The sequence below is a fragment of the Pongo abelii genome, chromosome 20 (genome assembly GCF_028885655.2).
Source record: "Pongo abelii isolate AG06213 chromosome 20, NHGRI_mPonAbe1-v2.0_pri, whole genome shotgun sequence".
NCBI lineage: Eukaryota > Metazoa > Chordata > Mammalia > Primates > Hominidae > Pongo > Pongo abelii.
Genome location: NC_072005.2, coordinates 22,915,850 through 22,921,849, shown reverse-complemented (window position 1 = coordinate 22,921,849; position 6,000 = coordinate 22,915,850). Strand labels below are relative to the sequence as shown.

At 57.6% G+C, this 6,000-nt stretch overlaps 1 pseudogene across 1 annotated transcript in view; it reads right to left on the bottom strand.

Annotated features, from left to right (window-relative positions):
• Positions 1–382: 382 nt before the first annotated feature.
• LOC100459416 (golgin subfamily A member 2-like) overlaps positions 383–6,000 on the bottom strand; it is an 11,375-nt pseudogene continuing 5,757 nt past the window's right edge. The window contains exons 9-12 of the transcript XR_010138538.1: positions 2,930–3,000; positions 2,030–2,113; positions 836–961; positions 383–436 (exon numbers count right to left, since the gene is read on the bottom strand). The product of XR_010138538.1 is annotated as a golgin subfamily A member 2-like (transcript). The remainder of the gene's footprint in view (positions 437–835; positions 962–2,029; positions 2,114–2,929; positions 3,001–6,000) is intronic.

Sequence of the window (6,000 nt, the reverse complement as noted above, 5' to 3'; positions counted from 1 at the left end):
AGAGCATTCCAGCTCTCATGTCTCAGTGCTGGGAGGATACATGAGAACCACTTCCACTGAGGGGAGCTTGGCAAGAGTTCTTAACCCTGTTCATGGCCACATATACACCCTTAGACCTGGCAATCCCACTTTAAGGAACATATCCTAGAGATATAACCACCTCTGTGAAAAAGTGCAGCAGTGGAGGGTGGCTGGCCGCTGGGGGTCACAGAGCAGGACGTGGAGGATCTCCACCACCCCTCCTCCCCCACCCCAGGGTACTTGGCATGGTCCCTCCTTTCCTTGCCCTGGGGAGGGGAGGCTCCTTCCTACTCCCGGCCTGTCTATACAGGGGTCCCCACAAAGGTGAAACTGTCAAACAAATACGCAGCCCAAATCCAGGTGAAACACGTAAGTCATTGGCTTTATTCTGGGTCCTGGAAGCTCCAGTGACAGTCTGAAAAAGAGATACAACAGGAGTGGTGGCCCACAGGGCTGGTGCAGAAAATAGTCTTTGGCTGCTTTGGCCCTGGGAGCCTAAAGGACAGTGAGGAGAAGGCTTCACAAGAGGCCTAGAGCAGGGGGAGTCAGGTCCCCTGGGAACCCTTCACCCCTAAGGGAAGGAGGAAGATGGCTAGAGAGTCTACTCAGTTCCTCAGCACTGCCCCACAGGAGGGGGCTAGTCATGGGTTACTCCTTGCCCTTCTCAGGGTACTGGGCTCACAGGGCCACTTGGTAGCCCCCAGGGGCTCAGTCTCAGTGTCCAGCCATGGTTCCTCCAAGGGCCCCTCACCCTCCAGGTCCAGCTCCTCAAAAGAGGAGCTGCTGGCCCCTGACTCGCTGTAGCCACACTCACTGCAGGTGTCACCATCCTCCCAGCTGTGGCCGCTCTCCCCAGGTGACACGGTGGCAAATGAAGTCTCCCAGCTGCCGAGGCTCACCTCCAAGCTTCCAGAACTCGTGTCACTCATCATGTCAGCTCCTATGGCCAGGAAAAGGGAACCCAGTTTAGCCAGGTCCACTCAGCCTTCTCCTCCAGGAAAAGGCAGCTCAGCACACACAGCACAGTCATGAAGAATGCAGCCACCCGGTCCCAGGGCGCTCACTGCAGCTGCCTTCTGCCCTAATGGGGCAGTGGGAAAAAGGCAGACGGAAGGCCAGGTACGGTGATTCACACCTGTAATCCCAGCACTTTGGGAGGCCAAGATGGGTGGATTATTCGAGGTCAGGAGTTTGAGACCAGCCTGGTCAGCACGGTGAACCCCTGTCTCTACTAAAAATACAAAAAAATGAGCCGAGCATAGTGGCACATGCCTGTAATCCCAGCTACTCGGGAGGCTGAGACATGAGAATCACTTGAACCCAGGAGGCAGAGGTTGCAGTGAGCCGAGATTGTGCACTGCTCTCCGGCCTTGGTGACAGAGTGACAGTGTGCCTCAAAAAAAAAAAAAAAAAAAAAAGAGAAAGAAAAGATAAAAAGATGGGGAGGGAGCGAGCAGCTGTGCCCTCCTCCCATGCTGAACTAGCTCAGCTCCCTGCACCTCCACAAAGCCTGCTGCTCTTCCCCCACTCCTATTAAGGGCCACTCAGCCCTGCCGTGAGGAGCTGAGGGAGAACAGAGAGACACCCATACATTCCACCACCCCCATTTCAAGCTTGGAGAAAGTTGAGTCCAGGGCCAGCTACAGAACATCACCCACAGGGCATGAGGACTGCAGAGTGTAGCGGGAGGCCCCTCTCCACGCTCCTCACGCAGAGTGCCCCTGCCCTGGCCCAAACCAAGTCCCCGCTTGAGGAGGGACTGAAGCACAAGCAGGTTGGAGAAGTCTCGAGAAACACTCAACCGGCTGCACAGAGGTGGGGGCTGGGATGAACACGTTCAGGGCTTTCTACCCCTGTGTTTGGGTCGACCCTGAGAAACCCTTATCCACCCCACCCCCATCGACTGGTGCTTCCTGAGCCACAAGACAGCAAAGGGGACCACTCTGCTGGTGGCTGGGGAGCCCCAAACCAGTGCTGAGCTGGGCTCATGGCCCAAACCCCTTCTAACCTGCTCCTTCCATCCGCAATGCATCTTCCAGGCAAGCAGCTCCTTCAACTGCCCTGTCCAGGAGCAACCCCTGGGTCCATCTCCCTAGATCAGAGGCACTGAATGCAGTGGGGCTGGCAAGGAGGAAGCCAGGGCTCAGACCCACTGTGTGCAGGAATCCAGATCGGGAGACAGTGGCTATGCCTCCCTTCCTGTGTGAGGGGGAGAGGGGCGGCTGTGGAACATTACAGAAAATGTCTCCATAGCTGGGTGCAGTGGCTCACGCCTGTAATCCCAGCACTTTGGGAGGCTGAGGCAGGCAGATCATGAGGTCAGGAGATTGAGACCATCCTGGCTAACACAGTGAAACCCTGTGTCTACTAGAAATACAAAAAATTAGCCGGGCATGGTGGCTCCACAGGGCATGGTGGCACGCGCCTGTAGTCCCAGCTACTCAGGAGGCTGAGGCAGGAGAATCACTTGAAACTGAGAGGCTGAGCTTGCAGTGAGCCAAGATCGTGCCACTGCGTTCCAGCCTGGGTGACAGAGCGAGACTTGTTCTCAAAAAAAAAAAAGAAAAGAAAATGTCTCCATGTCAATGGAGCCCAAGCCAGGCGCAGCTGGGGTCTGCTTGTCACCTGGACTCAGCCTGGGGCTTTCCTTGAGCCTCAGCTGGGGCCTAGGCTGGGGGTGGGAGAATTTGGGGGTGGGGGAATTTGGGGTCTTTCCCTACCCCCTCCACCCACTCAGCCTCCAGAATATGCCCTCTGGATGCTACTGGGAGAGGCAAGGTGAGCCCTGGAAGCCCAGACTGCTGGCCCGGGGCCCTCCTCTTGCTGAGGCTCCAGGTGTGGCTCCCAGGGCAGAGGCCTGTGAGTGAGGTGGAGGGGAGCTGGGGGAGCTTTGAGTTCGGGTAGTTACCTCTGCAGGGGGCAGAATCCTAGGCTCTCACTGCTCCTTAAATGATCATCAGTGCCCCGGGAGCTGCAGGCCTGAAAACAGCAGAGGAGACGGCTCGTTTCTCCACGGCCCTATTGAACTGGATGTTCTGTCTGCCCATCCACCCAGTGGCTCTCCTGGGACCCCGGGTACAGGAATACGCCTGCTTCCCAGCATGCCACTTCCTACCAGCCAGCTCCTAGGCTAGGAGTGTTCAGAGGAAAGAGCCTAGAGATGCCTCCTTCAGGCCAGGACTCAGCCTGCTGAGATGAGGACAGCCCCTGGGGACATATGTACACTTCAAGCAAAGGAAGCATAGCCAGGCGTGGCAGCTCATGCCTGTAATCTCAGCACTCTGGGAGGCTGAGGGAGGAGGACTGCCTGAGCTAACGAGTTCCGGACCATCCTGGGCAACATGGTGAAATCCCATATCTACAAAAAATAGAAAAATTAGCCAAGCGTGGTGGTGCACACCTGTAGTCCCAGCTACTCAGGAGGCTGAGGTGGGAGGATGGCTTAAGCTTGGGAGGCGAAGGTTGCAGTGAGCGGAGATCTCGCCACTGCATCACTCTAGCCTGGGCAAAAGAGCCAGACCTTGCCTAAAAAGAAAAAAAAAAGGGAGGGGGGCGTGGAGTCCAAGGCAGGGACGTGGCATCCCTATAGTCCACTAGGATCTACACAAAAGTAGACAAAGTCCTGTGCGTGCGTCCCTGGGGAGAAGACACCAGGCAAGGTAGGGCCCCACCTCAATCTCTATGGCCACTGGGGCAGGGGATGAAAAGCTACTACCTTCACCCCAATCCCTCCCTCTCTCCCCCTCTCCCCACAGCCAGGGCAAGAAGATCAAATTTTCACCTCCTTTCTGGAGCTCAATCATACATTCATGTCATAACAGGCAAAAGGCAGCTAATCACCCCCTTTTACCTCCAGCCCAAGCTGGGGCCACACAGGGAGGCGGGCAGGGACAGGCCAAGCCTTGGGCAGTCAGGCACCCTCCACGCACCCACCGCCACCTGCTGTGTCGGGGCAGGCACCTGGTGGGCAAACACCCAGAGTCGTCCTGGAGTGTCAGGACGGGCCCTGTGAGAGGTGGGCAGACCCCTTGACACCCACATCAGGGCATGGGTGGGTGAACTGAAGGGCAGGAAAACAGCCTGAGGAGTTGGTGAGTGTGGAGCTGCGGCTGCAGCCCGCTGTGGTGGGTAACAAGTGGTCCTTCCCTGCCCCTGGCAGGCGGTGTTTGGGACGGAAGGAAGCTGGGGGGCCAGGCCAAGGAGGGGGAGGCAGGCAGCAGAGGCAGGTCACAGGAAAGGGAAGGTGCTCGGTCTTCCTCCCCTGGAGGCTGCCTCAACCTGCGGACCTTGTGCCACGTCCTGTGCCCACTGCAGGGGCACTAAAGAGTGTCTGCTGGGCACTGCCAGGCAGACAGGAGCTGTACCCCATGGAGGTCATTAAGGGGCAGATACAGTTAACTGTGTTGGACACAGGCCCTTCGGGAGTAGAGGCTGCTCCCAGTACCCTCCTGCCCAGCCTGGCTGACACATCTCTCCCTAGGGTGACCTTGGCCGTTGAAGACTAGATGGGCAGCATCTGCTAAAGGAGGGGAGGAGGGACAGCTCCTCTCCCGACAGCCCTGCATCATGCCTAGAAGTCACAGACTCCACCAGATTGGCCAAGAATAAGGCTCCCTGAGACCCTCTGGGATGGAACTAGCAGACCCCCTGGTGCCTGGGACAGGCTGGGGTCACAGAGATCCTGGCAGAGAGGGGAGCAGGCAAGCAGCCTTCCAGCCTGGACCTGGGGCACTGCACTGCCAGCAGGAGTGAGGAGTGGCCCTGGTGGAAGGCACAGGGGATGTTCTCCTGTTTCTCCTCTGCAAGCTCCCTGGTTGTTCTCTGGCAGGGAGAAAGCAGCTGGCTCTGGGCAGGGCCCCGTATTGAGTGACAGGAGAACACTCTGCTCCCATCCTTCCCTTCCAGATCCAGTGCCAATCTGACTTCCTGCTAAGCCTCACACAAGGGACCCCTTTCGTAAGCAGCCTCGGCCCCCTCCCATGAGCATCCATCTGTCTGTGATCTTTGTTTCCAAGAGTCCTCCTGCTGCCTCTAAAGGGAATCCGGGAAGGGTCCTTGTACCTGTGTTGCCAGGAGGTAATGTGTGTGAATCCACATCTATGTAGATCCACATGTGTGGGTCCTCGGGTAGGCGAGTCTCCTTCCTCCCTCTTCCAAGCATAGCCTGACACCCACAGTGCCAACTCAGAGAGGGAAGAGCCTCCTCAACCAAGCCCCTGGAGTCCAGAAGACAGGAGCTCCAGGAGGGCCCCACCCTCACACCCTGCCTTCTGTACCTGTGCCATCCACCTGGGCCTCCCTGGCCTCCAAAAGCCCCCACCATGTCTGCTCTGTCTCATCCACCTCAGGCACCTGGATGTCTCCCAGCCGTGCTAGCGGCACATGAAATGGATCTGGTCTTGCTGGTAGATTTCCTGCCAGGGACAGGGAAGGACCACTTGGCACCTACCACAGCTGACACACAGCTTCTGCTCCTAGTCAGAGTAGCAGAATTTAGAATGAGCCCTCCAGGGCCCCCGACTCCCTCGTCCCCTGGGAGGCCCAGGAACTGTCCCTATTCTGTCCCAAGGGCTGGCTCTGCCTCTCAGTTTCTTCCACATTCCACAGCCCTGCTGAGTGCGGCACCAATAGAGCACCCTAACAGCAGGGCCCCAGACTCCAGACAGCACTAGTCTGAGGACCCAGGATGACACCCTAGGGCAGGTGGGCAAAGCACCCAGGAGCCTGGCACTGCTGTCCTATGTGTAAATCTGAGAGTAAAAGGCTGTTCCAGCAGCCACTGGTCTAACTGAGCCATGAAGCTTGGCACCCCTGGACCACCCCATGATAGGGAGACCACGTGCCCAAGCCAAAGTCCGCTGCCAGACTTTCCATCCCAGGACCCCCGGCCCTGACCGTCTCTCCACCCTGGACAATGCTGACTGACCCACAGGTATCAGAAAGCCTGTAGCCCCAATCCTTAAGCTGACATTGTGCTTT